The sequence below is a fragment of the Apus apus genome, chromosome 6, assembly GCF_020740795.1.
Source record: "Apus apus isolate bApuApu2 chromosome 6, bApuApu2.pri.cur, whole genome shotgun sequence".
NCBI lineage: Eukaryota > Metazoa > Chordata > Aves > Apodiformes > Apodidae > Apus > Apus apus.
The window spans coordinates 39,865,252-39,889,278 of NC_067287.1; the positions used below are offsets into that span (position 1 = coordinate 39,865,252).

Sequence of the window (24,027 nt, forward strand, 5' to 3'; positions counted from 1 at the left end):
CCCCAAACAAGGCATGGCAGGATCCTTCGGGCAATTGAGAGGTTGCTGTGTGGGGTCAGGTTTGCTCACAGCTCCAGATCACCCCTGGACACTTGCAGAGGGATTATTTGAAGCAGTACATGGAGGCAGGAGCTCCCTGAAAGAAAAGGAGTCTGTGCTTGGAGTTCTCCACTCTTAGAAGGATGAATGGATAAGAGGAGAGAGGAGAAAGCACAGAGACCCCAGTTCTTGTCAGGTCTTGTTTGAGCTGTTCCTGAGCCTCTGCACCCCCAGAGATGCCCCTGGGCAGGTCCCTGCTGCTGAAGATGTCTGCAGGGCAGAGCTGAGCACACAGTGGCTGAGTTCTCTGAGCACTGAAAGGGAGAAGAACTTAGCACAGGAAAACAGCCTCTGGCAGGGCAGCTCCAAGCAGCAGAGAGACAGGCAGGGAGACAGGGGGGAGCTGCTGCCTGAAACGCCAGAGGAGGGGGCAATCCTGCACCTCCCTGCCATCCCCTGCAGTGCTGATGCCTTCCCTGGAGCAACTCCCTGCTCTCCTCTCCCATACTGTAGAGTTCTCAGCTCTTTCATATGATAGAGACTGAATTGTAATTGTCCTCCAGAGTAAAGAGGTGCCAGTTCAAGACAGATGAAAGCAGGACTGCTGGGCAGACTGACTGTCCTCACTCTGCACTAAGAGACGGTCCCTTTGTCTCTCAGGAGCCACAAGGAATCACTTGGAGAGCATCAGAAATACCACAGATTTTTGCGACACTTTCACACTGGCTTTTCTTCCATGGACAGGTCTCCATGCCCAGTAGAATTAGATGTCCAACAGCAGCTCTATCACCCGGTTTCTCCTCCTGGCATTGTCAGACAAGCGGGAGCTGCAGCTCTTGCACTTCTGGCTCTTCCTGGGCATCTACCTGGCTGCCCTCCTGGGCAACGGCCTCATCATCACCACCGTTGCCTGGGACCACCACCTCCACACCCCCATGTACTTCTTCCTCCTCAACCTCTCCCTCACTGACCTAGGATCCATCTCCACCATTCTCCCCAAATCCATGGCCAATTCCCTTTGGGACAACAGGGCCATTTCCTACACAGGATGTGCTGCACAGCTCCTGTTCTTTGTCTTCTTCATCACAGCAGAGTATTGTCTTCTCACCATCATGTGCTATGACCGCTACGTGGCCATCTCAGACCCCTGCACTACGGGACCCTCCTGGGCAGCAGAGCTTGTGTCCACATGGCAGCAGCTGCCTGGGCCACTGGGTTTCTCTATGCTCTGCTGCACACAGTCAATACATTTTCACTGCCCCTCTGCCAGGGCAATGCTGTGGGCCAGTTCTTCTGTGAAATCCCCCAGATCCTCAAGCTCTCCTGCTCACTCTCCTACCTCCAAGAACTTGGGCTTCTTGTGGTTAGTGCCTTTTTTTTATTTGGCTGTTTTGTCTTCATTGTGGTGTCCTATGTGCAGTTCTTCAGGGCAGTGCTGAGGATCCCCTCTGAGCAGGGACGGCACAAAGCCTTTTCCACCTGCCTCCCCCACCTGGCTGTGGTCTCCCTGTTTATCAGTACTGGCATGTTTACCTACCTGAAGCCCTCCTCCATCTCCTCCCCATCCCTGGATCTGGTGTTGTCATTTCTGTACTCCGTGTTGCCTCCAGCAGTGAACCCCCTCATCTACAGCATGAGGAACCAGGAGCTCAAGGCCACCCTATGGAAACTGATTTCTTGGACATTTTTCAAGACTGAGAGATTTAGCACCTCTTTCCACAAAGGACTCCCACTTTAGGTCATTCCATCTTTTTTGTTTGTTTTTTTTTGTTTGTTTGTTGATTTGGTTCTGGTTGTCGTTGTTTTAATCATTGTATTTATCATTACTGCTGTTGTTATTGTCATTCATGGTTATGTTCCTGCACAGATGTTTGCACTTGTGTCACTACAACTGAGACATGTACCTGTTTTGTGTCACCTGGTTTCCTTATAAAAGTGTCAAACACTTGCTCTGAGTCCTTGACTTTCCATAACCCAAATTACCTGGTCTCCATGGAATCCTGTCCCCCAGGCATTCCCCCTGCACCACTCAGCTTGGTTTCATCTGCAAACTTGCTGAGGATACACTCAATCTCCCTCCCTGTGTCATTGATGTAGATGTTAAACAGGACTACTCCCAGTACAGAGCCCTGATGGACACCACTTGTCACCAGTCTCCATCTGGACACTGAGCCATTCACCACTTCCCTCTGGATGTGACCATCCAACCAATGCCTTATCCACTGAACAGTCCGCCTATCAAATCCTTCTCTCTCCAGTTTAGAGAGAAGGATGTTAAGGAGGACCATGTCAAACCCAGTACTGACCCCCAAGGAACACTGCTAGATACAAGCCTCCAACTTGACCCTGCACCATTGTTCACGACCCTGTGAGCTCTGTCAATCAAATTGGTGGTCAAGTGAAAGAAATTGTGGGTGGTGAAAGAGGGAAAATAAAGTTGAAGTATTAGAAATTATCAGGGCTGTTTGGAGGTACCTGCCAAGCAACCCTGAATATGAGCAACAAGAAAGCCACAGATCATCTGACTAAACTCCTTTTTGTCTGGCTGCAGTGGTCACTTGGAACCTGAGAAGTTTGCCTCCCATCATAAAGAGATCTGTTGTGGATGGAAGCACAGAAACATTCATGCTTTAAGGGATCTCAAGAGATCTCTAGGTCAACCTGCAGCTCTCAGCAGGGTCACCTATGGGGTCAGAGTAGCTCCTCAGGGGGTTATGCATTTTTGGCTTGAAAAGCTGTAAGGATGGAGATGACACAAGCTCTCTGGGGGATCTGCTGTAGTGCTTTACTGTCTTGATGGGGAGAAAGCTTTTCCTGCCTTGGTTCAGCTGATGCCCATTGGCCCTCATCCTCTGTGCTACTTTTGACTGGGACAGAGTTACTTTCCATCACAGTAGCTGGTGTGAGGCCATGTTTGAGTTTGTGCTGAAACTGATGTTGGTAACACAGGGATGGTTGAGTCGCTGCCAAGCCATGCTGACATGAAGCCAAGGACCTTTTCAGTTTCTCATACTGCCCCTGTCCTGCCAGCTCCTGCTCTGCAGGAAGCTGGGAGAGACACAGCCCTGGCTGGGGTTAAGCCACAGTGTTCACTTTCTGTTGTCTAATGTGAGGCTTGAAGGTTGAGATAACAACAGATCTGATCTGAGTGTGTTAAAACTAATTTTTTGGAAGTGTTTGTTCTATTGGTTTAACAGTCAGTGGTCACCATATCTGGTTTCCTCTCAGAGTTGTTATGAGAGCTGGGGGATCTCGAACCTTCCTCACTCCTGAGTGTGCCGGTTGTCAGCTCTGGAGCCTGGCTTGAGGGCATCACTGGGTTGTGCTGTGTGACACTGATGGTGAAACTGACCTGGGATATGGAGTCAGCATTGCCCTCATCTCTGTCCTTTGTGTGCCACCTCCTGATGCTCTTGATAGTTAAGTCCTTACAGTGTCCATTAGGAGACAACCTGTGCAGGAGACATCTCCATTCTCCGGGTGCCATCTCCTGCATTTTATTAATAATTACATGTTTTATCAGTTCTCACAGAGCCAGGTTATAAAGGAGACATCATTCCTCATCTCCCCATCGACCCAACATCGAGGTCATTCCAACAAGCCTGTAGTTCCCTGGATCCTCCTTCTGGACCTTCTTGTAACTGGGGGTCAGATTAACCAATCTCCAGTCCACTGGGACCTCCCCAGTCAGCCAGGACTGCTGGTAAATGCTGGAAAGTGGCTTGGTGAGCACTTCTGCCAGCTCCTCTCAATCCCCATGTTTCTATTCCTCCTGGGCCCATAGGCTTGTGTGTGTCTAAGTAGTGCAGCAGGTCACTGATAATCTCCCCTTGGATTATGGGGCTCCATTCTTCTCCCCATCCCTGTCCTCCAACTCAGGGAGCTGGTACCCTGTTGTGGTCTGAGTTTGACCTAGGCTAGCAAAACTTGAGTCGAATCACGGATCACCCCCTCTCTTCTCCTCAATTAGAGGAAGAAAAGCCGCCGGTTGGCTGGTTTTACTTTCCCAGTGGGTCCATCCCTAGCTTGGGACCAGTTGGTTACACTGGGTACGTCTCTAGAATACAAACTGCACCTAGGTGCACATGCACTAGCACAAACACAGAGACTGTATGCTTAAAATACCACTTCAACGTAACAGATTTAAAAGAGTTGGGGGGAGGACTGGATATGCAAATGTGGTTACCGGAGATAAAACTTGGGGAGTATAACGTTTGTACTTGTGAACTGGGTGTGGGAAACTGTTCTTTTCTTCCCCACATAAGTGAGCACCATACATGGTGGTAAAGAGAAAGAAAGAAACGCTGTTACAGCTGGGGGTAAAGGGTCTGAAGCCTTTCCCGTATGGGGTAGACGAGCTGCATGTGTCAATGTGGCTGATTATTTTTGCCCAGGAAAGAGAACGCAGAGAAAGATAAAGATTTCTCAGTCAGTGCATCCTGAAGCCTTATCAGAAGTACTGATAAGTTTGGTGGCAGCTATGGCAGCGGCGGCTACTGTGGCTTTCAGCTGGAACGGCAGCGGCAATGGGGCTTGGTAGTTGCGAGGCGGCTGTGGCTGCAGCTGTGGCACAATGCCCTGGTCCTCGGCTGCAAAGCTGAAGCTGTAGTGATGATGGGCGACAGGCAGCAGGCACACAGTGATGGCAGGAACGTGGCAACTGCAGGCATATGGCAACAGGGCGCTGCCTTGGGTGCGCAGTTGCAACAGCTCGAGCTGTGGCTTGGCCAGGGAGTGTGGCTGCAATGGCGTCCCCGGCACATGGCAGGCAGCTCTGGTACACGCTGGCTGCGGCAGCTGCTTTAGAAGCACTTGATGATGGAGGGTTTTGGGGAGTGAGCAGTGATTCCAGCTCCAGTTCTATCAGCTCCAGCTCCCTTCTTCTGTTTCTTCGGCTCTGTTTGTGTAGCTCCTCAGCAAGCAGGATCCATGAGAAAAAGCAAGAACATAAGAGAGGAAGCAGAAACTTTCACCCAGCCACAGAAGGCTCTCTTTTATCTGGTCTCTTATTCCTCGTTTTTTTTCTTTTCTTCTCTCTCTTTCCAGCAGCCATGAACAATGAACGGCAACAACTGATAATGGCCCACAATGACCATAGATTGATCTTTTAGTCTGCTCAGTTCCCAGCCCCACTTCGAATCATAGAATCATAGAATCAGAGAATATGTTGTTTGAAGGGATCTATCACGACCATCTAGTCCAACTCTTGTCCCTATGTAGGGCAGCCCAAGAATCACACCACGTACCTGGGAGCATCATCCAAATGCTTCTTGAACTCAGGCAGGCTTGGTGCTGTGACCACTTCCCTGGGGATCTTGTTCTAGTGCTTCACCACCCTCTGGGTGAAAACCTTTTCCTCATATCCAACCTAAACCTCCTGATTCACCTTCATGCCACTTCCTTGAACCCTGGCATTGGTCACAGGAGTGAAGAGATTGGTACCTGCCCCATCTCTTCCCCTCATGAGGAAGCTGTAGACTGCAATGAGGTCACCCCTCAGCCTTCTCTTCTCCAAGCTGAATAATCCAAGTGACCTCAGCCGCTCCTCATAAGTCATGCTTCCAGACCTTTCACCATCCTTGTGGATCTGCTTTGGACACTCCAATAGCTTGATGTGTTTTTTATATTGTGGTGCCCAAAAGTGCATGCAGTACTCAAGGTGAGGCCACACCAGTGCAGAGTAGAGTGGGACAATCACCTCACTTGACTGGCTGGCAGCGCTCTGCTGATGCAGCCCAATGCTGCATGCTCATTTGGGCTTCATTTGGTTGCAGAGTGTATTTTACTGTTTATGAAATTTTATCTGCTTTACTTTTCTTTGCTTGCACAGAGGAAAACTCCTGCTGTGCCCATGTGCAGCCACTTCCCTAAGGAAGACAGGTTGAGAGTTGGTGCAGAGGACCTGTAACATCCAGCTGCAGATACAGTGGAGAAGTCTGATGTAAGGAAAAGCTACACAAGCCCCCAGTGGCTGATGAAACAAATGTGGTGGTTGCAGAGGTGAGGAGCAAAGTTGTCCATACAATGTGGGACTTCTGAGGCCTGCTTTTCCTGACTGTCCAGGATTCTTGAAGATGGTCTAGGAAAACTGGGTGCCATCAGCTGGGCACTTCTGCACCACCAGCTCTGCACCAGGACCGCTGCACCCCGGTGGCAGAGACCCTTGGGGAGCAGCGGGTCTGCTCACATGGCTCTGATTGTTGCAAGGAAACTCTGTACATACAGGGGAGTTCACATGTGAGAGACATACAGTTCTTAACACAAAAACTACCATGATCTTAAGGATTGTGGGAAACTGTTATTTTCTTCCCCACATAAGTCTAAACAAAACACATTTTAAGCCAGCGAAGGCCTCTCCTGATTATCCCCAGCTAATGGACTAAACCAGACTTGCTTCTCAAGGACAACGGAACCCAAAACAACAGATGTGGCCCGGGACAGAAAGGATGGGCAACAAGCCACCCTGTGCCCCTGGCAGTCACCGCCCTAACGTGGGGCTCATGGACACTCGTTGGCTCTGGGCGGTGACACTGACTGGACAGGTGGGTCAGGGGGTATCAAAGGCAGCGAGTGCAGCAGGTGGGCCCTTCCCTCCTCCCTGAGGCCCGTTCGGACGCTTTCTGCCTGGGACACCCCCCTGCTGCGGACACTGGTGCTGGGACCCTGCCTGCCTGCCTGCCCCGGGTCCAGCCTGAGCCTCAGCGCCGAGCGTGCCGGGGTCCCGAGCCCTGGGGTCGGGGCCGGAGCCCCCTCCCCGTGTTGCTGCCGCTGGAGGGGAAACCAGCGGCCGCTGCACCCGCTGCCGAGAGGCTGCACCTCCGACACCATGGACCTGCCGTCCTGCCTGGCGAGTAAGGGCCACTGACCAACCCTGCCGCTGGGTCAGGGACGAGTCGCCAGAGGGTAACATCATCACACACACACACACATTCCTTTCCTCACAGCACACACAGCTCGACCTCTTCAGCAGGACTGATGTTGGGCTTCCTTCCCTCCTACCTTTGGTCCTTAACCCTCTCCCTTAAAAGCACAGGACCTTTTGCATTACCTGCCTAAAGGACACTTTCTTACTGTATATATCTGTATACTATATATATATATATATATATCCCTGGTAGCCATTCACACCTGCATTGTCCCTAAACATCACCCCTCGGTTTGTGTTAACCCGTAATAAACCAATTAGTTTGTGGAGCAAATCTTGGGTTTAGAGGCAATTTCTGAGCATGGTGGGATGGGGGTGTTTTCTAACTACCACCCTGAAATACGGTCCCGTGGTGGCCGTTCCTCTGTGAGAGGCAGCGCCACGTGTGACCCTCGGTCTTATTCAAAAACCCCTCCACATCGAGAGGGGGAAGTCATGAAAACATCCTGACAGACGGTAGACCCCCAGGACTGGCTTGCGACAAGGGTACTCAATGAAACATTATGAACAGCTCGTTTCAAGTTGCAGTCCTGAGCATCACTTTTAAAAACGGGGGTTTGATGCTTTTTAATTGCATTTGTTTAACATAATTTGAGAAAATACCTCACACATGATTGAGTTGGCTTAATCTCATGGTTAATTTTTCATTTCTCATGTTTTGTTGAGTTGCTTTTATCTCTCCTCTAAGCTGAAAAATCATGAAAGAGGGCCTTTCAAATAAAGAAAATGAAAACACTTTCATAATGCATGGTATGAAAAGCTCCTCCTTAACTACACTATGAAAACACACCAATTAGCTGTACATGGCTTGAAGACCTGAAGTTAATTACAGGAAGTGATATGGCTTGTTAGGGCTCTCTGTATTTTAATTAGCCCCATGGTGTATTTGGTGCTTAGTCCATGAACCTCAGATGCTGAGAGAAGACTGAACAAACTGCTCCAAAAGTCAGAAGCAAAACTCAAAGTACCATGAAGCATTAATGGGCCCCACTGAGGGCTGTTACTGACAAAGCCCCCTCAGGGACTTGTTAGCGCAGATAACTGGAGACTGTGATTGCAGGGAAGCAAAGGCCCCGGACAGGTGGCTCTGATGCAAATATTTTATTTATTAATTTATTTTAAGCAGTTATGCCAAACTCTGAGCCTCAGGCAATGTGGTTCAGGACTCTTTCTGGGGGGCATGAAGTCTGAGTATGAGCAATACCCACTGTAGGAAAACTGTGTAACACTTCCCTGCTATTGCAAGAAGGGCTGAGGAGCAAACCAAGACCAGAGCCACAACATAAAGTTTTGCCTGGTCATTCTGAGACAATGGCCATTTCTAAAGCCATCCTCTCAGATGCAGACTGTCTAGACAAAGACCATTTCCATTCCTCTCCAGTTTTCTCCTTCTCCTGCTCTTAGTTCATTCAGATACCTCTTACTCAGGCTGCTTCTTTGCATTTCAGCTGGTTAACATCTCACAAGACTTTCAGCAGTCTGTTTCTTTAGCCACCTCCTTAATTGTGATCATATCTATCTTTTTCTATCTGTCTCTCAAAAACATTTCTGGTAAGATTCTCCCTTGCCCCATTAGGGGCAGCCTGTACTTAGCACATGGTGACAGAGTGTGGTTTATTGCTTACGAAACCTGATGCAGGTTTTTCTTTACTTGCAAAAACCAAAACTCCTGCTGTGCCATTTCTTACAGGAGAGCAGGTAGGAGATAGTGCAGTGGAGCTGTAACATCCAGCTGCAGAGATCAGAAGAGAAGTCTAATGCAAGGAGTGGGGATGTAAATCCCAGGTGGCCAATGACAAAAATAGTGCGGCTGGGGAAGTGAGGAGCAAAGGTGTCCATACAATGTGGGACCTCAAGGGACTGTATTTTCTCGCTTGCATGAGGAGACACCCTGGACCAATGTCACTTGAAGAATGTTTGTATCATCTCCTCTCTAAACTGAAAAGTCATCCAAAATACCCCTTAAAGTAAACCCCTATTTTTATTAGATACAGTACGAAATCTTCCTCCTCAACTACACTTGGGAAACCCCTCTAATTAGCTGTAGAAATCTTGAAGGCTTGAAGAAAATTTCAGGGAAAGACATCGCTCGTTAGGGCTCTCTGTATTTTAATTAGCCCCATGGTGTATTTGGTGCTGAGTCCATCATCCTCAGGTGCTGAGACAAGACTGCTCAAGAAGCCAGAAGCAAAACTCAAAGTACCTTGAAGCATTAATGGGCCCCACTGAGGGTGATTACTGACAAAGCCTCCCCAGGGACTCATTAGAGCACCTAATTGGAGGCCAGTATAAAATAAGAAATTACATGAATCTAAGATATTGAGAAAAGACTGAAGAAACCACTCAAGAATTCGAAGTGAGAAGAAAAAAATGAAGTACCCTGAAGCATTAATGGATCCCACTGAGGCTGACAAGGTCTCCCCGTGACCTTGTTAGAGCAGATGATTGGAGGCCATGATTGCAGGGAGGCAAAGGCCCTGTGCAGGTGCCTGCCATGGTGAGAAAACCTTCTGCTTTGTTTGATGAAGCAGAAAGGCCAAGCCTTGACCTCAGGCCCTGGGAAGGCAGATCCTGTCCCTCACACAGGGCTCAGTGCTCTTCCTGGGGGCAGTGGGGTGTGAGGGGGAGCAATGAGAAGTGTAAAGAAATCCTGTCACACATCCCAGCCTCCCCAAGAAGGGGTGAGGATGAAACAAATCCAGATCCTCAAAATTTCTCATGGTGGGCTTCAGGGGTTGAAACAACTGTCACAGCCAATTATTTTTTTGGCCCTGTCATAGCCCTTAGCCATCTCTGCTGCAGGCTGTCTTTCACTGTCCATGCCTGCAGTTGCCTAGAAATAACCATCTTGTTTTCCCATGTAGCTCTCACCTTAGCATTTCTGTAACTTCACTGATGTCTCTCTACCCTCACTGGCTCTTCCTTGAAACCCAAAGCTTCTCTAGTTGAATTCTTGCACCACAAGGATATACTTCAAGCCATATTTCTTTTTCTTCACTTCCAGTCTGAACATCCCAAGCTGCATTTTGTGGAGTTATCTTCCTCTGCTCAGTACTAAGAAAAGCTCCATCATCTCTGGAACCTTCATTCAATCAGTTTCAGGCTACTACTCTAGTGTCATGAGCCTCCACTTCACCTGGCTGAAGAAGCCCCAGGTGCCTCAGCCTCTCCACAGTGGCCTCCCAACACAGCCCTGAGTACAGTTGGCCTTTCTTATGGTGAGCATGTCTCACTGGCTCCTCTTCTTACTGCCCAGGGCTTTCTCCTCAGGGGCACTCCAAAGCTCTTCAGGACACTACAGATGATAGGAGGCACTATTTTAATGGAACTACTGACCAAGGCAGGAATGTCCATGGTGACAAGCTCAGAAATCCCAAAGGAAGCCAAAGAAGTGCCAGGGAAGAAAGGGTGAAGAGAGATGGGCTGTTTGCATGGGGTGGTACAGGGATGGTCAAGGGGAAGACATTGTGGGCAGTGAAAGATAGAAAAAGGAAAGAAAAGGTGAAGCAGTGGAAATGATCAGGTATGCATCTCCCTGCTTCCCTGGCAGAGTCCAGGGAATGACAGCCCTGTCAGTCTGACCTCGTGTAAGAGTTGATCAGAAGATCAGTATTGTCTCAGCATTGTCATCAGTAACTAGACCTCAAAAACTGGACTAACATCTCGACATGAGTTGGCAGTGGCTGCTGCAGATGCAGAAACCACAGAGAACAGACTGAGGTACGAACAGTGTCAGTACCTGGTACAGGTCTATTCTACTGGAGCAGCAAAGCAAAGAACTGCTGTTGAGGAAGATGGATCACACTTGCTAGTATCAACCACCAAGGAAGCCTCAGTTGAACTTTCCTCATTATAATGATATTATAATACAATAACACACCTCCTGGTAAGAAGCTACCCATCTCCAAAGCTGGCCACACCTCAGACTCTCCTCTCTGGGCACGCATGGAAGCCTCACTCCAGACAGGTGGAGACTGGCACATTTCCACGGGACAGAGGTGGAGTGGAGGTGGGTCCAAGGAGGAGCAAGGTGTGCTACCCAGAATAAAAGATGGTTCCTTAGTAACCGGACTTTGAAGATCTTCACCACCGAGAGATCACGACGATCGAAGAAGAAACAGCGGGACGCCTTCTGGATTCGGGACCACAGAGAAGCCTTTGGACCTGTGGTAGTATCTATTATCCTCTTCCCCCCGCTTTTACCTCATCGTCCTATTTTTCTTCCTTTCTATCACAAGGCCTTTACGGGCAAGACCAATAAAGTCATTGTGTGTTGATAACTCCCTGGGCCTGCTGCCATTTCATTTTTGCACTTTGGGATCACAGCTGAAATGAACCATCATGCGTCCACCGAGGAGTGAACCATGACAAGGGCTCTAACGTAGTTAGGGGTCTGGTGTGATTTGACATAGCAGTAAATTAAGATTGATTAACACTATTATAATAAACCACAAAATCATATTATATTATTTTCTAATAACTTAATAATAAAAAAAACAGTTATAATCAATACAAGGAGTTTCAATTAAAGGTCTGACAAAGTTTCTAAACTACATTAAATGCACATACACACATGGATACAGAGGTGAACTTTGGAGATGTTACATTTTGGTGAATAATTTCACAAAGGATGTTGGAATATAACCTGAATTACCTCCCAGAGTCAAATTATAACAACAAAAGAGAATTTTGTTTCCCCCCATATTTAAGAGAAGTTCTGACTACTCTTCCCGAACAGATGAGCCAACTGTCTTCATGCGACGTGTGTGAGACTGCAGCTTGGTATGGAACCTGGGAGCTCTGAAGTGCCTTCCTCTCAGGGCCAATATTTACAGGGTCTTAAGATGATTAACTTTGGCCAGTACTTTCCATGGTGGCCTAGTTACCTTCTTTTGCAAGGATAAGCATAATAAGCCTGAGCAGCGTGGAGTGGACCTCTGCCCCCTCCCACCCTCCATCCTTATCTCAATCACTGCACATGCAGCCTCAGGCCACATGCAGACCATCAGTGCAGTCTCCATTCTCTCAGGCAGGCCTTTTGGGATGCAAATGAGACTTTCTTTAGGGGTTACAATGGGGTTTCTACACCAATTCCAGCAAGTGTAGGTCCTGAGGGCTGGTCCCTCACACATCTAAATAGTCAGACCACAACAGGATCAAACCTCTAAGAAAAGGAGGAGTAAACCAGAAGAAAAAAAAAAAAAAAAAAAAAAAAAAAGATATAAACAGTTATGATTCTCACAAAGAAAAAAAAGCAGACTCCTGGCCCAAGATAAACCCCAGGAAGCATGCAGAGGAGGTGAAGCACAGGTTATTGGCAGTGGAACAGGGGCCACTGTGTCAGTTTCCATAGGGCGGCCTTGAGCTCCTGGTTCCTCATGCTGTAGATGAGGGGGTTCACTGCTGGAGGCAACACGGAGTACAGAAATGACAACACCAGATCCAGGGATGGGGAGGAGATGGAGGAGGGCTTCAGGTAAGCAAACATGCCAGTGCTGATAAACAGGGAGACCACGGCCAGGTGAGGGAGGCAGGTGGAAAAGGCTTTGTGCCGTCCCTGCTCAGAGGGGATCCTCAGCACTGCCCTGAAGATCTGCACATAGGACACCACAATGAAGACAAAACAGCCAAATAAAAAAAAGGCACTAACCACAAGAAGCCCAAGTTCTTGGAGGTAGGAGAGTGAGCAGGAGAGCTTGAGGATCTGGGGGATTTCACAGAAGAACTGGCCCACAGCATTGCCCTGGCAGAGGGGCAGTGAAAATGTATTGGCTGTGTGCAGCAGAGCATAGAGAAACCCAGTGGCCCAGGCAGCTGCTGCCATGTGGACACAAGCTCTGCTGCCCAGGAGGGTCCCGTAGTGCAGGGGTCTGAGATGGCCACGTAGCGGTCATAGCACATGATGGTGAGAAGACAATACTCTGCTGTGATGAAGAAGACAAAGAATAGAAGTTGTGCAGCACATGCTGAGTAGGAGATGGCCCTGGTGTCCCACAGGGAATTGGCCATGGATTTGGGGAAAGTCGTGGAGATGCAGCCCAGGTCGAGGAGGGAGAGGTTGAGGAGGAAGAAGTACATGGGGGTGTGGAAGTGGTGGTCCCAGGCGACAGTGGTGATGATGAGGCCGTTGCCCAGGAGGGCAGCCAGGTAGATGCCCAGGAAGAGCCAGAAGTGCAAGAGCTGCAGCTCCCAAGTGCCAGCAAATGCCAGCAGGAGGAACTGGGTGATAGAGCTGCTGTTGGACATTTGGTCCCTCAGGGCATGGCACACTTTCCAAGAATGAAATGAAGGAAATTTTTTGAGATAAAATCCCCACAATTTTTCATAGAAATTTCCAGTAGCAGTTGAAGTACATTTCCTTTCTCTGGTTTTGTTGCTGGCTAGAGGTTTCTGTGAGGAGGCAGGACCTCAGCCCTAAGTGTGGCCAAGGAAGGGGACGTCAGCTCTGCTCTGCTGCAGTTGGTCCTTGGAGCTGGTTTGTCACCACTCTCACGTGTTCACAAAAGGATGTAAGATTACAATCTGCCCTTTGAAGGAAATTCTTATAATAATTTTCTCTATTTTATGTTCCTCCACCATCTGGTGGTCTGTTCTCCGAGGGGTACAAAAACCCCACATTTCATTGCTTAATATGTAAGGAGTTGTCACTGTTTGACTCAGGTTCGACAACAATGCTCTCAATCCCCTCCCCCCCCCCCCCAGGTAGGGAGAAGGAGAGAGAGAAAAAGAGAGAGACTTTGCTGGATTGAAAACTAAACTACACAGGCTTTATTAAAACACTAATGAATCATACAAGAAAAATATTACTAATTATATACAGAAGAATATTCAGATATGGGCAAAAGCCTCTCACCTCCCCCCACCCCAGCAACTCCCACAGCACTCCCTGAACTGGCAAGAGTCCTCAGGAATCCCGGAGCTGCTGCTGGAGAAAGCAGAGAGTTATGAGGGTCAGGAGAGCTCGAGCCTAAGGGTCGGCGGTGATGGATGAACAGAGTCCTCCCCGGATGCCGGCCATGGACGGAAGAGAAGGCGAGAAGAAGAAGGAAGCTGTCTTCTGTGATCTCTGACCTTCCTTTGAGCTTATGTAGATATATGGAATGGAATATCTTTGGCCAATTTTGCTGTCTGTCTAACTCAGCCTCCCACGGGGGGGGTCAGAGATCTCCCCATAGTGTCTGAGCCGGCGGAGTGAAGGTGTAACCTTGAAACCTCAGTAGTTAGAAAAACATTCCACTGTCTTATCAGCCTAGTAGAACACACAGTTGCTAGTTAAAAGAAAGCTTACTGAAGGAAAAAAAAATTAGTGAAAAGAAAAATTGGCTTAATCCTGGCTCAAACCAGGACATTCCACCCCTTATTCCATACCATATATTACATACAGGCTCTGTACTTTCCAGCTGTCCAAATTAAGGATTCTCTCTTCAAAGTCAGATTACCCTGCTGGTACATATTGTACTTCACCATCCTCCATCATCACACACCAGGTATGTCCAGGTCCCCTGAGCAAAAGCAATACCCCTGACAGGTTTACCTTGCCTGAAGCAGGATAGACCCAAACACTTTTTACCCAGCAGGTTTCTTTCACATACCACAGGGACTTTATCCCCATCTGCAGTATGCAAAAGGTCTGACTGGGCAGGACCAGCCCGACTGATGGATCCCCTGGTATTAATTAACCAGGTGGCCTTTGCAAATTTTTATCCCAGTTTTTGAAAGTTCCACCACCCATTGCCTTTAGGTAGCCTTCAACAGACCATTGTACCTTTCATCTTTCCCTGAGGCCTGTGCATAGTATGGGATATGGTAGATCCATTCAATACCATGCTCTTTAGCCCAGTCAGTGACAAGACTGTTTTTGAAATGAGTCCCATTGTCTGACTCAATTCTCTCTGGAGTACCATGTCTCCACAAAATTTGCTTCTCAAGACCCAGGATAGTATTCCTGGCTGTGGCATGAGGCACAGGATATGTCTCCAATCCATCCTGGTACTTGTTTCCACCATTGTAAGCACATAGCACTTACCCTGGCGGCTCTGAGGAAGTGTGATGTAGTCAATTTGCCAGGCCTCTCCAAATCTGTACTTTGACCACCTCCCCTCATACCACAAAGGTTTCAACCGTTTTGCCTGCTTAATTGCAGCACATGTCTCACAGTCATGGATCACCTGTGCAATAGTGTCCATAGTTAAGTCCACCCCTCAGTCACGAGCCCATTTGTATGTTGCATCTCTGCCCTGATGACCTGAAGCATCATGGGCCCACCGAGCCAGAAAAAGCTCACCCCTGTGTTCCCAGTCTAAGTCTACTTGGAACACTTGAGCAGCCTCATCTGCCCGTTGGTTGTGTCGATGTTCCTCAGTGGCTTGACTCAGGGGCACGTGTGCATCCACATGATGCATTTTTACCTCCAGTTTCTCTATCCAAGCTGCAATGTCTTTCCACAGGTCAGCAACCCAAATAGGTTTACCCTTTCGCTGCCAGTTATTCTGCTGCCACTGGTTTAGCCAACCCCACAAGGCATTTGCTGCCATCCACGAGTCAGTGTAGAGGTAGAGTCTCGGCCACCCCTCTCGCTCAGCAATGTCCAAAGCCAGCTGGATGGCTTTGACCTCTGCAAACTGACTCGATTCACCTTCTCCTTCAGCTGCTTGTGCAACCAGTCGTGTAGGACTCCACACGGCAGCTTTCCACTTCCGGCGGTTCCCTACAAGACGACAGGAGCCATCGGTGAAAAGAGCAAATTGTTTCTCAGTCTCTGGTAGGTGATCATATGGTGGAGCTTCTTGAGCTCGTCTCACCACTTCTTGTGGTGGCATTCCAAAGTGGGTGCCTTCTGGCCAGTTTGTAATTGCTTCCACAATACCTGGACGATTAGGTTTCCCTATTCGGGCTCTTTGGGTGATCAAAGCAGTCCATTTACTCCAAGTCACATCGGTGGCATGATGGACAGGAGAAAGGTTATTCTCGAACATGAAAGAGCCAGAAAGAGCTGTGCTTCAGTGCCAATCACTTCTGAAGCGGCTCTAACTCCTTCATATGCTGCAAGTATCTCCTTCTCAGTTGTTGTGTAGTTGGCCTCGGAACCTCTGTAGCTCCGGCTCCAGAAGCCCAAGGGTCGACCTCGAGTTTCCCCTGGTGCTTTCTGCCAGAGGCTCCAATTGGGACCATTGTGTCCGGCTGCAGTGTAGAGCACGTTCTTGATGTCTGGCCCTGTTCGAACCGGTCCAAGGGACATTGCCTGCACAGTCTCCTTTTTAATCTGCTCAAAAGCTTTCTGTTGGTCAGGACCCCATTTGAAATCATTCTTCTTTCTGGTCATCTCATAGAGAGGTTTCACAATTTCACTGTAACATGGAATATGCATTCTCCAGAAACCAACAGTCCCTAAAAAGGTTTGAGTGTCCTTTTTAGTTGATGGTGGGGCCATAGCTGTTACTTTGTTAATCACATCCATTGGGATGTGGCGACGACCATCTTGCCACTTGATTCCCAGGAACTGGATCTCTCGCGAAGGTCCCTTGACCTTGCTTCTTTTTACAGCAAAACCAGCATCCAGAAGAATTTGGATGATCTTTTTACCTTTCTCAAAACTTCTTCTGATGTGTCACCCCACACAATGATGTCATCAATGTACTGCAGGTGTTCTGGAGCTCCACCCTTCTCCAGGGCAGCCTGGATCAGTCCATGGCAAATGGTTGAGCTGTGTTTCCACCCCTGGGGCAGTCGATTCCAGGTGTACTGGACTCCCCTCCAGGTGAAAGCAAACTGTGGCCTGCACTCTGGTGCTATGGGAATAGAGAAGAATGCATGAGCAATGTCAATAGTGGCATACCACCTAGCTGCTTTTGACTCCAACTCATACTGAAGCTCTAACATGTCCGGTACAGCAGCACTAAGTGGTGGTGTCACCTCATTCAGGCCACGATAGTCCACTGTCAGCCTCCACTCGCCATCAGGCTTTTGCACTGGCCAGATAGGACTGTTGAAGGGTGAATGAGTCCTGCTAATCACACCTTGGCTTTCCAATTGCCGAATCAGCTTATGAATGGGGATCACAGAGTCTCTGTTGGTGCGATACTGTCGTCTATGCACTGTTGAAGTGGCAATTGGCACCTGTTGGTCTTCAACCTTCAGCAACCCTACTACAGAAGGGTCATCTGAAAGGCCAGACAAAGTACGCAGCTGTTCAGTGTCCTCAGTCTCTACAGCTGCTATACCAAAGGCCCACCGGTACCCTTTCGGGTCACGGAAGTATCCTTTCCTGAGATAGTCTATGCCAAGGATGCACGGAGCACCTGGGCCAGTCACTATAGGGTGCATTTGCCACTCCTTACCAGTGAGGCTCACACCGGCCTCCACAACAGTCAGTTGTTGAGAACCTCCTGTCACTCCAGAGATAGTGACAGAGTCTGTCCCTTTATGACTCGATGGCATTAGAGTGCACTGTGCACCAGTGTCCACCAAAGCTTTATATCTTTGTGGTTCTGATGTGCCAGGCCACCGAATCCACACAGTCCAATAAACTCGGTTGTCCCTCTCCTCCTCCTGGCTGGAGGCAGGGCATCCCTAGCATTGAGCACTAGAGCTCGATGAACCATCCTGGTTGTTGACTGGTGCAACCTTCTTCTTGGAAGAACCATCTCCTGGCTTTGTTCTGTTTAGAAGCTCTTGCACACATAACTGGAGAACATCAGTGGGTTTCTTGTCCCAGACTCTCATGTCCTCTTTAAAATGATTTTTCAAGAGAGACCACAGGTGGCATCGCAGTGAGTCCTGTCCCTCTCGCTGCTGTCTCTTCTTAATGGCTGCAACACATGACCAGTTGTCTCTAGGAAGAATCTGGAGTTTACTTCCCCATCCATTTGGCATCTTATTCTTCCTGTCAGTCATTTTTTTAATGGCTGAGGTGTGGAAGTAAAGGGAATCAGAGAGGATGTCTCCATACTGTCGTGCTTTAATAGTTACCTCACGTACAGTTGGTATTTCATAACCTTCAAAACATCCCATGAAGGAGAATATATATATATGGGCATGCGCTGCTGGTACAGCCTGAACAAACTTCCGGAACATTTGTGTGTCACACTCAACATCATCAGGATCTGTGATTCCATCTTTATTATAGATCACTTCTCGCACAGCAATCTCTCTCAAGTAGGTGATGGCTTTCTCAAGAGTGGGTGTTCTGCTTCGGCGCCATCCGATGTCACCCTTGTGGGGGGTATCTCTGTCTCACAGCTGAAAGAAGTCGGTCCCACAGGGTAGTAGTTCCTGTCTTACTACTAAGTGCTCTGTCAATACCAGCATCTCTGGCCAGGGATCCCAACTGCTTGGCTTCTCTCTCATCCACATTGTAGGTCTCAGCACCACTATCAAAGCATCGGAGCAGCCAAGGAAGGATTCCCTCACCATCAATGCGGGTGAAGTCCTTTCTCATGAGGCGCAGTTCTTTCACAGAGAAAGGCTGGGTGACGTCACCGTCATCATCTGATTGATGAGGACCTGCTGTTCTTTTATTTGCTTGAGAGTGGCCTGGTTTTTTATCTGTCTGAGAGGCACCTGCTCAATCAACTGAATTAGAATCCTCTTCTTCCTCAGCCTCACCTTCTGATTTAGAATCCTTCCCTTCCTCACTGTCAGCCTCTGTTTTTGTCTTTGCCTTGCTCCTAGTCACAGGGTCAACTAGCTTGACTTGCGAGGGATTGGACTTTATCTTTGTAGAAGCAGTTGTTTTTGTAGCAGCAGGAGTGGTGGTATTGGCAGCAGTGGTGTTGGCAGCAGCAGTGGCAGCAACATTGCCTGTGGGGGAATGGCAGTGAGCAGAACAGCATCTGGCCCTACGCATCCACAATATATTATAAACATTCAGCAAAAACATCCCCACTGCAACCATGCTATTCACATCAAGAGCTGGGAGATTCAGCTTGAGAGAATATGGAGAGGTAAAATTGAACCAGCTATTGCTGTTACCAACATGGACCGTTCCATTCACTTTAGGAGTTGTACCACTAGGACTTGCAGTGTAACTGTACACATACAGTGCCCCCATAGAGAACAGTATCATCATCCCTAGGATCACTAGGCTGGTAATGATACGGTTGATTATGGCTACAGTTCTGTCAATAAACCACAAAAGAATCACAAGAGCAGCTACAAAGAGCAGAATGCCCTCGGCTACATACCACATGTGCAATTGCGGGTTTGGAAAAAGATCCAGTAGATTCATTGCAGCAAGTGTCTGTTCAGTTTTCAATCCGTCAGGAAACTCAGCAGAATTATTGCTCATTGCTATCTGAGGGATTCCTCCCATCAGAGATGGAATTTTGGACACTCCCAATTGATGAAAATGTGTAATCTGGGCTTAAAATAGTGCCCCACGTTGTACGCCAATTAATTACACCGTTTGACTCAGGTTCGACAACAATGCTCTCGATCCCCTCCCCTCCCCACCCAGGTAGGGAAGGAGAGAGAGAAAAAGAGAGAGACTTGGCTGGATTGAAAACTAAACTACACAGCTTTAATTAAAACACTAATGAATCACACAAGAAAATATATATACAATTATATACAGATATATTCAGATATGGGCAAAAGCCTCTCGCCTCCCCACACCCCCAGCAACTCCCACAGCACTCCCCTGAACTGGAAAAGAGTCCCGAGGAATCCCGGAGCCGCTGCTGGAGAAAGCAGAGAGTTATGAGGGTCAGGAGAGCTCGAGCCTAAGGGTCGGCGGTGATGGATGAGCAGAGTCCTCCCCGGACGCCGGCCATGGACGGAAGAGAGAGCGAGAAGAAGAAGGAGGAAGCCGTCTTCTAAGATCTCTGTCCTTCCTTTTTGCTTACGTAGATATATGGAATGGAATATCTTTGGCCAATTTTGCTGTCTGTCTAACTCAGCCTCCCATGGGGGGGGTCAGAGATCTCCCCATAGTGTCTGAGCCGGCGGAGTGAAGGTGTAACCTTGAAACCTCAGTAGTTAGAAAAACATTCCACTGTCTTATCAGCCTAGCAGAACACACAGTTGCTAGTTAAAAGAAAGCTTACTGAAGGAAAAAAAAATCAGTTAAAAGAAAAATTGGCTTAATCCTGGCTCAAACCAGGACAACTGGACGCTAGACCCTTGACCCTGGTTACTTATCTCCAGACCCCAGAAGCCTAACTCTAGACACTTAAGCCTACGGTCTAAACCCTAGACACTACACCTTAGACACTGGACCATAGACACTGGACCGTGAACCCTGGTCACTTTACTCCAAATGCGAAACCCTTAACCCTAGTCCCTTAAGCCTACATCATAAACCCTAGACACTGGAAACTCGACCATTAATCCTAGATACTGCACCCTAGACAGTAGAGCCTTGACCCTGGGCACTGAAATCCAGACACTAGGCCCTTAACCCTAGGCCCTTAACCCTAGGCCCTTGACTGGCCACTTAACCCTAGACCCTTAAGCCCACAGCCTAAACCCTAGACACTGGACCTTAGACCCTAGGCACTCAATTCCAGACCCTAGACACGTAACTCTAGACCTTTAAGCTTACAGCCTAAACCGTAGACACTAGGTGCTAGATACTGAACACTAGAGACTGGACCCTAGACCCTTAATCCTAGGTTTTAAACCAGAGACGCTAGACCATTGACCCTGGACACTTAACTCCAGTCCCTAGAGCCGTAACTGTAGACCCATAAGCCTACAGCCTAAACCCTAGATACTAGACACTGCACCCTATAAACTGGACCTTAGACCCTAGGGCCTTGACCCTGGTGACTTAAATCCAGACCCTGGACCTGTAACTCTACACCCTTGAGCCCACAGCCTAAACCCCAGAGACTAAATCCTATAACCTAAAGTCTTTACCCTAGATTCTAAACCCTAGACCCTAGAGCCTTGACCCTGGGCACTTAACTCCAGACCCTAGACCCTTAAGCCAACAGCCTAAAACCTAGACACTGGACCCTTAATCCTAGAGACAAAACCCTAATTGCTAGACCCTTGACCCTGGGAATTTATCTCGAGACCCCAGATGCCTAACTCTAGACCCTTAAGGCTGCGGTCTAAACCCTGGACACTACACCCTAGACACTACCTCCTAGACACTACACCCTAGACACTGGACCATAGACAATGGAACGTTGACCCTGATCACTTAACTACAAACTCAAAACCCTTATCCCTAGACCGTTAAGCCTACATCATAAACTCTAGACTATGGACTCTTGACCTTGGGCACCTAACTCCAGACCACAGACCTTAAGCCTACAGCCAAAAACCTAGACACTTGACTGTAGACACTGGACACTAGGCACTGGACCATAGACCCTTAATCCTAGATACTAAACCCTAGACGCTGGACCGTTGACACTGGGCACTTATCTCCAGATCCCAGACACCTAACTCTAGACGCTTAAGTCTACGGTCTGAACACTTGACGCTACACCCTAAACACTGGACCATAGGCACTGGAACCTTGACCCTGGTCAATTAACTCCAGACTTGAAACCCTTAAACCTAGACCCTTAAGCCCACATCATAAACCCTAGATACTAGACACTGGACCCTTAATCCTAGATAATAAACCCTAGACACTAGAGCCTTGACCCTGGGTATTGAACTCCAGAACCTAGATCCTTAAGTCTAGAACTTTAAGATTACAGTCTAGAACCTACATACTAGACTCTAGATAATGGACACTAGACTCTGGATCGTAGAGCCTTTATCCTAGATACTAAACCCTAATCGCTAGACCCTTGACCATGGGCACTTATCTCCAGACCCCAGACGCCTAACTCTAGACCCTTAAGCCTACAGTCTAAACCCTAGACACTTGACACTGGACACTAGACCATTAATCCTAGATACGAAACCATAGACGATAGACTCTTGTCCTTGGGCAATTAATTCCTGACCCTGGAACCTTAAGCCGACAACCTAAACCCTAGACACTGGACCCTGAATCCTAGATACTAACCCCAAGATGCTTGACCTTTGAACCTGGGAAATTATCTCCAGACCCCAGACACCTTACTCTAGACACATAAGCCTGCGGTCTAAACCCTGGACACTACACTATAGACACTACAACCTAGACACTACACCCTAGACATTGGACCGTTGACCCTGGTTACTTAAGTCCCGACTTGAAACCCTTAACTCTAGACCCTTAAGCCTACATCATAAACCCTAAACACTGGACAATGTACCCTTAATCCTAGATACTAAATCCTACTCGCTCGTCCCTTGACCCTGGGCACCTAACTCCAGACCATAGACCCTTAAGCCTATAGCCTAAAACCTTGACACTAGACTTTAGACACTGGACACTAGACACTGGACCATAGACCCTTAATCCTAGATACTAAACCCTAGATGCTGGAGCCTTGACCCTGGGCAATTATCTCCAGAACCCAGATGCCTAAATCTAGATCCTCAAGCCCACGGTCTACATGCTAGACACTACACTCGAGACACTACACCCTAGACACTGGAACGTTGACACTGGTCGCTTAACTCCAGACTCGAAACCCTTAACCCTAGACCCTTAAGCCTACAACATAAACCCTAGACACTGGACACTGGACCCTTAATCCTAGATACTAAACCCTAGATGCTGGACCCTTGAGCCTGGGCACTTAACTCCAGACCCTAGACCCTTAATCCTATGTCCTAAACCGTAGACACTGGACCGCAGACACTAGAGCCTTGACCCTGGGCACTGAACTCCAGACCTAGACCCTTAAAGCCTACAGCCTAAACCCTAGACACTGGACCAATACTCCAAGATGCTAGACCCTTAACCCTGGGCACTGAAGTCCAGACCCTAGACCCTTAAGTCTAGACCCTTAAGCCTACAGCCTAAAGCCTAGACACTAGACCCTAGAGCCTTGACCCTGGGCACTGAACTCCAGACCCTAGATCCTTAAGCCTACAGCCTAAAACCTAGAAACTAGACTCTAGATTCTAGACCATAGAAACTGGACCCTAGACCTTTAATCCTAGATAATAACCCTAGACCCTTGACCCTGGGTACTTATCTCCAGACCCCAGATGCATAACTCTAGACCCTTAAGCCTACGGTCTAAACCCTAGACACTGGAACCTAGACAATAGATCCTAGACACTGGACCGTTGACCCTGGGCACTTCACTCCAGACTCTAGACCCTTAAGTCTAGACCCTTAAGCCTACAGCCTTAACTACCAGATGCTGGACCCTAGGTATTAGACCCCTGACCCTGGGCACTGAACTCCAGACCCTAGACCCTTAAGTCTAGACTCTTAAGCCTACAGTCTAAAACCTAGACACTAGACTCTAGAGACTGGACACTAGACACTAGAAACTAGACCCTTAATCCTAGATACTAAACCCTTGATGGTAGACCCTTGACCTTGGGCATTTATCTTCAGAGCCCAGACGCCTAACTCTAGACCCTTAAGCCTACGGTATAAACCGTAGACACTGGATCATAGACACTGGACCGTGGACCCTGGTCACTTATCTCCAGACTCAAAACCCTTAACCCTAGACCCTTAAGCTTATTTAGCAATCCTAAGGCACTGGACACTGGACCCTAGATACTAAACACTAGACGCTAGACCCTAGGCCCTGGGCACTTAACTCCGGACCCTCGACCATTGACTTCAGACTCTTGACTCTAGACCCTTAAGCCTACAGCCTAAACCCTAGACACTGGACACTGGGCCCTTAATCCTAGATACTAAACCCTACATGCTAGACCCTTGACCCAAGGCAGTTAACTGCAGACCCTTGACTCTAGACCCTTGACCCTAGACCCTTAAGCCTACGGTTTAAACACTAGACACTGGACCCTAGACACTGGACCTAGAAACTAGACCATTGACCCTGGTCACTTAACTCCAGACTCGAAACCCTTAACCCTAGACCCTTAAGCCTACATCACGAACCCTAGACACTAGACCCTTAATCCTAGATACTAAACCCTAGATGCTGGACCCTTGAGCCTGGGCACTTAACTCCAGACCCTAGACCCTTAATCCTATGTCCTAAACCGTAGACACTGGACCGTAGACACTAGAGCCTTGACCC

At 48.3% G+C, this 24,027-nt stretch overlaps 2 pseudogenes; one reads left to right on the plus strand and one right to left on the minus strand.

Moving 5' to 3' along the window:
• The first annotated feature begins 779 nt into the window (after positions 1-779).
• Positions 780-1,777, plus strand: LOC127386717 (olfactory receptor 14A16-like; annotated as a pseudogene).
• A 10,498-nt stretch (positions 1,778-12,275) lies between these two features.
• Positions 12,276-13,225, minus strand: LOC127386718 (olfactory receptor 14I1-like; annotated as a pseudogene).
• Between the last annotated feature and the right edge of the window lie 10,802 nt (positions 13,226-24,027).